Source organism: Triplophysa dalaica, chromosome 18, assembly GCF_015846415.1.
Source record: "Triplophysa dalaica isolate WHDGS20190420 chromosome 18, ASM1584641v1, whole genome shotgun sequence".
NCBI lineage: Eukaryota > Metazoa > Chordata > Actinopteri > Cypriniformes > Nemacheilidae > Triplophysa > Triplophysa dalaica.
This window is the reverse complement of record NC_079559.1, coordinates 12,392,287-12,399,332: the sequence shown is the minus strand read 5'-3', so window position 1 is coordinate 12,399,332 and position 7,046 is coordinate 12,392,287.

Genomic DNA, 7,046 nt, shown 5'->3' with positions numbered 1-7,046 from the left:
CTATGAGGTGTCAACTGCTAGCTGTCTCTCTCTGGCAGGCATCTTGACCCACAATGGCGGGGTGTGGGAATCGGGAAGCGTGAGTGCCAGCTCGCTTCTGCCATCAGATTTTGTATCATTAGGAACAACAGGACTTAATCACAAATCTCCTGAAAATGTAGTTTTAACCTAGCTTGCACTCTGACAGGAAGTCGAGCTGAGGGGCTTTAGATCATTTGTAATCTCAGCTGTTAATTGGGTGGCTGTTGAGTATGACATTATATGGATATCTGAGTGAACTTTTAACCTTTTGTCTATACGGTGGAGCAAAGGTTTATTAAGCAGTTCGTCATGCGACAAGTTGACATTTATATAAATAAATGTTTTTTTTTTATAGAAAATCATAACTTTTATTGGAAAAAAGAAAAAGAAAATGCTCCCATTAAAATGCCGCAACACCAGCAAAGGTCAAAGGTTGATTTGGTCAGGCGCAAAGGTTAACTTGTGTCACACAGCTGTGGGTAACCACCAGTCACTTCGCCTGAGCGGGACTGACAAAAATCAAACATGAGTGAGCGCAGCTATGGGTCAGGGCTGGTTAAACTCGGTCTGGCGCAGGTTATGAGATCTACAGTCTAAAGGGGGTTAAATTCTCTCCGGCGAGCACCTGAGCTCACTCTCTGTTCCCGGAGCGCTGACCCTCCCCGACTGAGATATTACCGCTTCAGGCTGTTGCTCTGTACAAGCCCCACTCCCAGTCTTTATTTTTCTCCTTCTCCTTTTTGCTGCCGGCAGATTGAGCCCATAAATGAGGGGCTTTCAGGCTCTCATGCAAGATCACAGGTGCTTATTTAGAAAATGACAATTTGGTCTTTCCATAATTCCATGTTACAGCATTACCAGATCTTATCGCAAGAGCCTGTATCTTATTCCTCAGGTTTTATGACTTAATGAAAGATATTTTGACCCTTTCTCATACAGCATACAGCATACAGACACACAGTCATACAACAGAGCCACTGGGGGGCTAGACGAATAATCCTAGGATCTTGGCATGGAAAGGCTTTGTGTGTTTCAATGATGTTCAGCTGTGTCGGTAAACCTTTGATGAAGCAGATTCAAGGGGATACTTGGAAAAGCTTAATTTTCTTATTTTCATGTTTTACTCTACCCCATGTTGTTCCCAATCTGTATGACTTTCTTACTTTCAAAACACAAAAAATAGAATGTTAATGATTCAAACTAAGTCACTGTTCAGTTTTGTTTCTATTCATTTTTTCGATTCAATAAAAGTGTATGGTGACTGAACATCTTTTTTGCTAAAATGAGTAACTCCTTTAATATTTTTTAACCAAACAATGCTTTGTTGGAAGACAATGGTTGACAGTTTTGTATAGGCTATTAAGATTCCAAACATAGTTTATTAAATTCTGTATTGTAAAATGTGTATGAAGAAGAAAGCTTTGCATGCAAATTACTTTTGTTAAACATTTTATAAAAATAAAAAAAAGATGGGTTCCTCGACAAAAGTTGCACGGATACATTTAATTGAACCGGTCACATATGATATTTACAGGTGTAATAAAACGGTCAAAGGTAGACAATGATAAAAATAACAATAAATACTCTCACGGCTATTTATCCGCAAGCCATGTTTGTCAAATGTAACTAAGGTATCATGCACCTGGCAGTTTATCACGGAGAGCACACCAGCATGACTAGTGGACATGATTTAAAGTAAGTGGTCAGCACCCTGGAGAGGTGTGTGAAGAGTCAAGGCACTTCCTGCTGCGTCCTTAACAAACAGGAAGTTTAAATCCTGGGAGCAGACAGTGTCTGAGACACATACTGAGGCACTTGCGTTTGGAGAAATATTTTGATAGGATTAACCCTGGCCACATTGAGCTATTTTCAGTTTAGGGTGGGCAAGAGTTGAAGTAAACATCTTAAAGACTAGAGGTGAACTACCATGTGTTAACTTTGTAAAAGTATTTAATGAAATAAAACAACCATTAGTTTTAACATGCAAAGATTGTTTCTTTTTAGAAAACTAATATTTATAACTAACATCATTTTTGATTTCTTCATAACTTTTTTTGATATCACCATTATAGGGCGCTGAACAGTGTGTAGAATAAAATGCTTTCTCCATAAACCTGATAGGAGTCTTCATTTCATTTCAATGCCCAATATTATCATATTTCTCAAAAGTACTATTCTTTTTTTAAATAGCAAACAATTACCAGACTTCAACCGGTATCTCTGTTATATAATGATCTGCTGAGACACATTTCTCTCCTTCTATCTTCTTTCGTTCCCTTTTTTTAAGTTGAGGCCCCATAACTCAAATACTTTCAAACTTACATGTTTTTCAGGGGATGTAATTTCAGCCACTTAAGGATCATTAAAAAGAGATCATATTAAATATCGCTGGTTAAGAGGCGTACTGAAGGGGGATAGAGAGAAATAATGAGGAGATTTGTTTGTCAGTCAAATTCTGACCAACTCGATCCTTCAAGCCGTCTGAGGGAAGGTGGTGGGGTTGCGCCGGGGGTCTTTATCTTTTTCAAATCTACCGATGAAATGTTGACAAAACAGACGATTTTCTGTAATTTTCGTCGTGGCGCTCTTTCAGCGAGCCATTCAGTCAGAACCCCCTCATTTCACGTAGCACCACGCCGCGACCTTTGACATGTATCTCGTCCCGGGCTTCTTCTCCAAATTGGCCAAGGGACGTAACAGTTGTGCCTTTCAGGTCAGGTGGATGCAGTCTTGGAGTTTAAGGCTGAAGGGCTATAAAGGATCTCATTGTGTTTCTTTCCCCTTTGGAGCTTGGGCAGAGGGATAAGAAATGTGGTTAATGGCTCAGGAGTGGGCTAATCATCGGTTGCCATTACTGCTTCAATATCAGCAGGGATGACAGACTTATCAATGACAAAGGGCCCAGGTGAAGACCTGGACCGGCCCTCTCAGTTTTGATCTCTGGTCCGCTAAGCAGGAGCTTTCATTCGAGCTAAACACCAGTCAGTATACTTCTCTCGCTCTTACTCCTTCTGGCTCTTTCTTTCTCTCTTTTCTCTCCGGTCGTGCCAGGAATCACTCATCCACTCCCTCCGCTCGGGCCCCCACGTTGTGTTCTCTCAAGCCTTGGCCATTATATCCACAATTTGGCTTAATTTCTTAGGCAACCGCAATGTGATAATGCATCTCCGTGGGGAGGATATAAAATCTCATGATTGTTCTTTTCATTTAACCTTTTTTTGTACCTTAAACAATGTATGCTTGAAATGAAACAGTTTGCCTCTATTTTAATTGACAATTCAATTTTGTATTCCTTCTAAAACATGACAATGCAATGAATGTCACTCGATATCATTTAACTAAGACTTTACGGTTTAAAGGTTGAGAAAAGTGTAGGGAAACCCAAATATTAAATACGAATTAGTATAATACAAAATTAAAAATGTATTTCTCAAACTTGCAATGTGTTCAAAGCAAACAAAAGACTTTATAAAGAAGACAGAAAACAATCTGAGACATAACCCCTGTGTTTATCTGTCATCATGGCCTTTGGCAAATGCTATAAAATACTATTGCTGAATAACTCTGATCACCCACTGGGTGCCAAATGAGAACGCTTTATTTCTTAAATTCAATCACCCCGGCGTTTCTGTGTGGGAAACCTCACATCAATATGCTTCAGGCATATATTGCATGATTATCATCTGTCATTAGAGCTCGCTATATTGAGGGTATTCGGTGCTAAAGTGGCGATTAGGTGTAAAATTATCAGTGGAAAAGAGAATGAACTGCATATGGGAACTTGAGCCTGCAGATCACAACACTCATCTGAACTGTTGGAGAATATTGTTTCGACTATTGCACTGGACTTGTTTAAAGGAAAGAGAAAATTGTAGCTGAGTGTTATATTACATAATGTTTAGAATTACATCTCCAACTCTTCAATATCCTGATTACTTGATGGTCACTGGCATTGAGATATAGTTTTTTAACTAATTGACTTTTCTCTGAATCTTTATGGTCTCTTTAATAAGTATTCATAATAATTTGTCTTTTTCTTTGTATTACTTAAAGTGCACGTACGTGCAAAATGCACGTATCATAACAATGTCTGTAATGACATTTCAATAAGAGTGTGAGTTGCTTTCACAAGCTTATGAACACATTGAAATGTTTCCAAGAAGGAAGGTTAAAACTAAGAAAATTTAGTTTTCCAGCTAAATAAACATTATTGTTTTCAGCTAGAAGATTTAAAAAGCAGAATTTAAGCTTACACGTTGCCTCGACTATATCCTTTAGGCTGAATAATACAGCTGTTGTGTTGTGATCTGATTGTTAATACTATTTTTGTTTTTAGATGGTGTGAGTCGAGATGAAAATTGTAATGCTCTGAGGTTGCTCTTTCATAGGAGTTTTTATTTATGACAAGTCTCCGATGTTTCTCCTATAAAGTTGTTTAAAATGTATGTAGATTATATAAAATAGTCTTGATTTGAGTAAATTTGGTTCATATGGAATCTTTTGACTTTTGATTGCGAGTGTGGCAAATCTGAGTTCAGTTTGTGACATTGTTGAGATCTCCAATGGAGACTTTTGTGAGATTTTTGTCTCTTTTTCTTAGGAGAAACATTCGAGATGCAGGACACTTAAGCACAAGTTTACTTTGCTCTCCCTTTAATCTCACTGATGTCTAGAGAAATAGCCGAGATATTAAAGAGATCTTTATTAAAGAGATTTTTTTATAGGAACCACCCATAAACGCTACAATATTTGCTCAACAAATATCAGCAGATATGATGTGAATAAATCTTTGAATATATCTAAATGTGAGTCTTCTGATCTCATGATGTAGATGTGTGAAACAATGTGCATTACACCGACGAAAAGCATGAGATATAAACATGTTCAATAATCTGATCACTGAATCGTATAGTATGTTTTAAGCCCCAGCTTTGCCAAATAGTAACCTTAGAGGAATAAGTCATGCGCACACACATATGCACACCTGGACAACCCGAGCCTTTCACCGGCTGCCGTGGTGAGGAGCAGGTACTGACAGACTCAAGCACCTGCTATTGGAAAGTATGTTCTCCCTCAGTGATCCTGGGTTTTACAGGACTGGGAGACTATTGTTCTCTCCTAGTGCTGACAGCCAAGGTATTTCTGGACTTTCTGGAGCACATACAAACACAATGGCCAATTCATGTAAGTTAGTAGCCTATAGGAAAAATAGCCTTAGGATTTGAAGTCGGTTTATAAGTAAAGCAATCCGAAGGTTTCCTTAAAGGTATGTTCCAGCTATAAATGCATTTGATGATAATATCTGAATTCCTTTATAATATCCCTGGGTCAAGCTACCCTTTTGAAGAAATTCGAAAGATCAGTTAGCACGCCGCAGTGAGAGTCACCTGTGACACAGGTTTGGCTGGCCAAGAATGCAGTGCACCTGTAAACCCGAAGTTGCTCTGATCTGTATCTGCAGCTATCAACGGCAAGCAATCAATCATCGCTTGATTTTTTCTGTAATTGACACAGTTATGTGCAAATGGTTTAAAAAAGGTAATGAGTTTTTTAATCGTATTAAAGGAACAAAGTATCGATTTTTATGTATAATCTCTTTACTAAAGACAAGCACTGGGATGATTTATTGATTGTGGCAATCAATAGTTTTATCAACAAAAACTAATTTGGTTTGTATGCAGTGCCTTTTCACTTACAAGAAGTAATAGGCTGTAGTCTGTAGTCGTGGAATTTTAATCACATACTGTTTTTCATGTCCGATATGCATCCCCCAGAAAATGACCACTCTCCCAACCAGGCCTATCTTAAGCAGGAGGGGAATTTGCAAAGTCACCTGGGCTACAAATCACAGCGAGGCACCTCTGAGCTCCGGGGCCACCCCGCTTGGGGCCCCGCTCTGATCCCCAATGCTGACCTCGCTCAAAATCATCCTCATTAGCTTACTGCTGAGGAATTCTCGGTCAAGTGAATGGCGCGCGCAGTAGCTAGCAAAGCTCTGTTTCAAGGAAGATTACAACTTTAACAGGAAACCCTTTGATGAGCGAGGCTGTTCGAAAATGTTATCAATATCACCGTCACCCCTTGGGGTCAAGAAAACCATTTCTAATCACCCATACCTGTGGCTACCTATTTCTAGTGTTTGTGTGTGTGTCATTCTATAATGGCTGAAAGAGAACATGAGAGAAAAAATAGGCGAATTAGCTTACTGTCAGAGAATAGAGGGGATGCTTGTTTAACATGGACCGCGTTCAAGCGCACGTGCGATGACAAAGCGATTTCGCTCCTTACACTGGTCATCCACCTGCACTCAGATTAGGTCAGATATTCGTTTCTGAGGCCAAGCTGTCCCTCAAATAAGTGGATGAAAAAGCTCATTGTGAATAACGTTCTCTAAAAAAAGGGAAAAAAAGATTGAATTATGTTACCACTGGGAGATATAGCCAGTTTCTGGAGATATGATCATGCAAACACAAATAGGCTGCATCTATTTAGGCCCTGCATTTTTAAACATTATGGCCTGGTTTAACAGACAAGTCTTATTTTAGGACTATCCCTTCGTCAAAAAGTCGCATTAAAATGCTGTAGAAATAAATCAAAGGGTTTGCATCTTGATACAAAACAACAGCACTGACCTATTTTAAGATATATTACAGGAAGTTATTTTAAGTTAAAACAGATCAAACGTTCATTTTAGTCTGGGACTAGCCTTAAACCTTGTGAAACCTTGCATAAGATATCCATGTACACTGTCCAATTTCTAAAATATCTAGTCCTCAACTTAGGGACTTGAATAGACCAAATTTAAGTATCATACATAGCAAATAATTTCTAACTGTGAAAATATAATGTCAACATAACATTTGTTTATCATTGATATAATTTAGGCCTTCCACACTGCCATGAATTGGGATGAAAAACAGTGTCGCACAAAATAAGTATATTAATATAAATATGGTTTAATATTAAATATATTATGATCATACAACATTATGAGAGTTAGTACAGATGGTATAATACCAATAGTC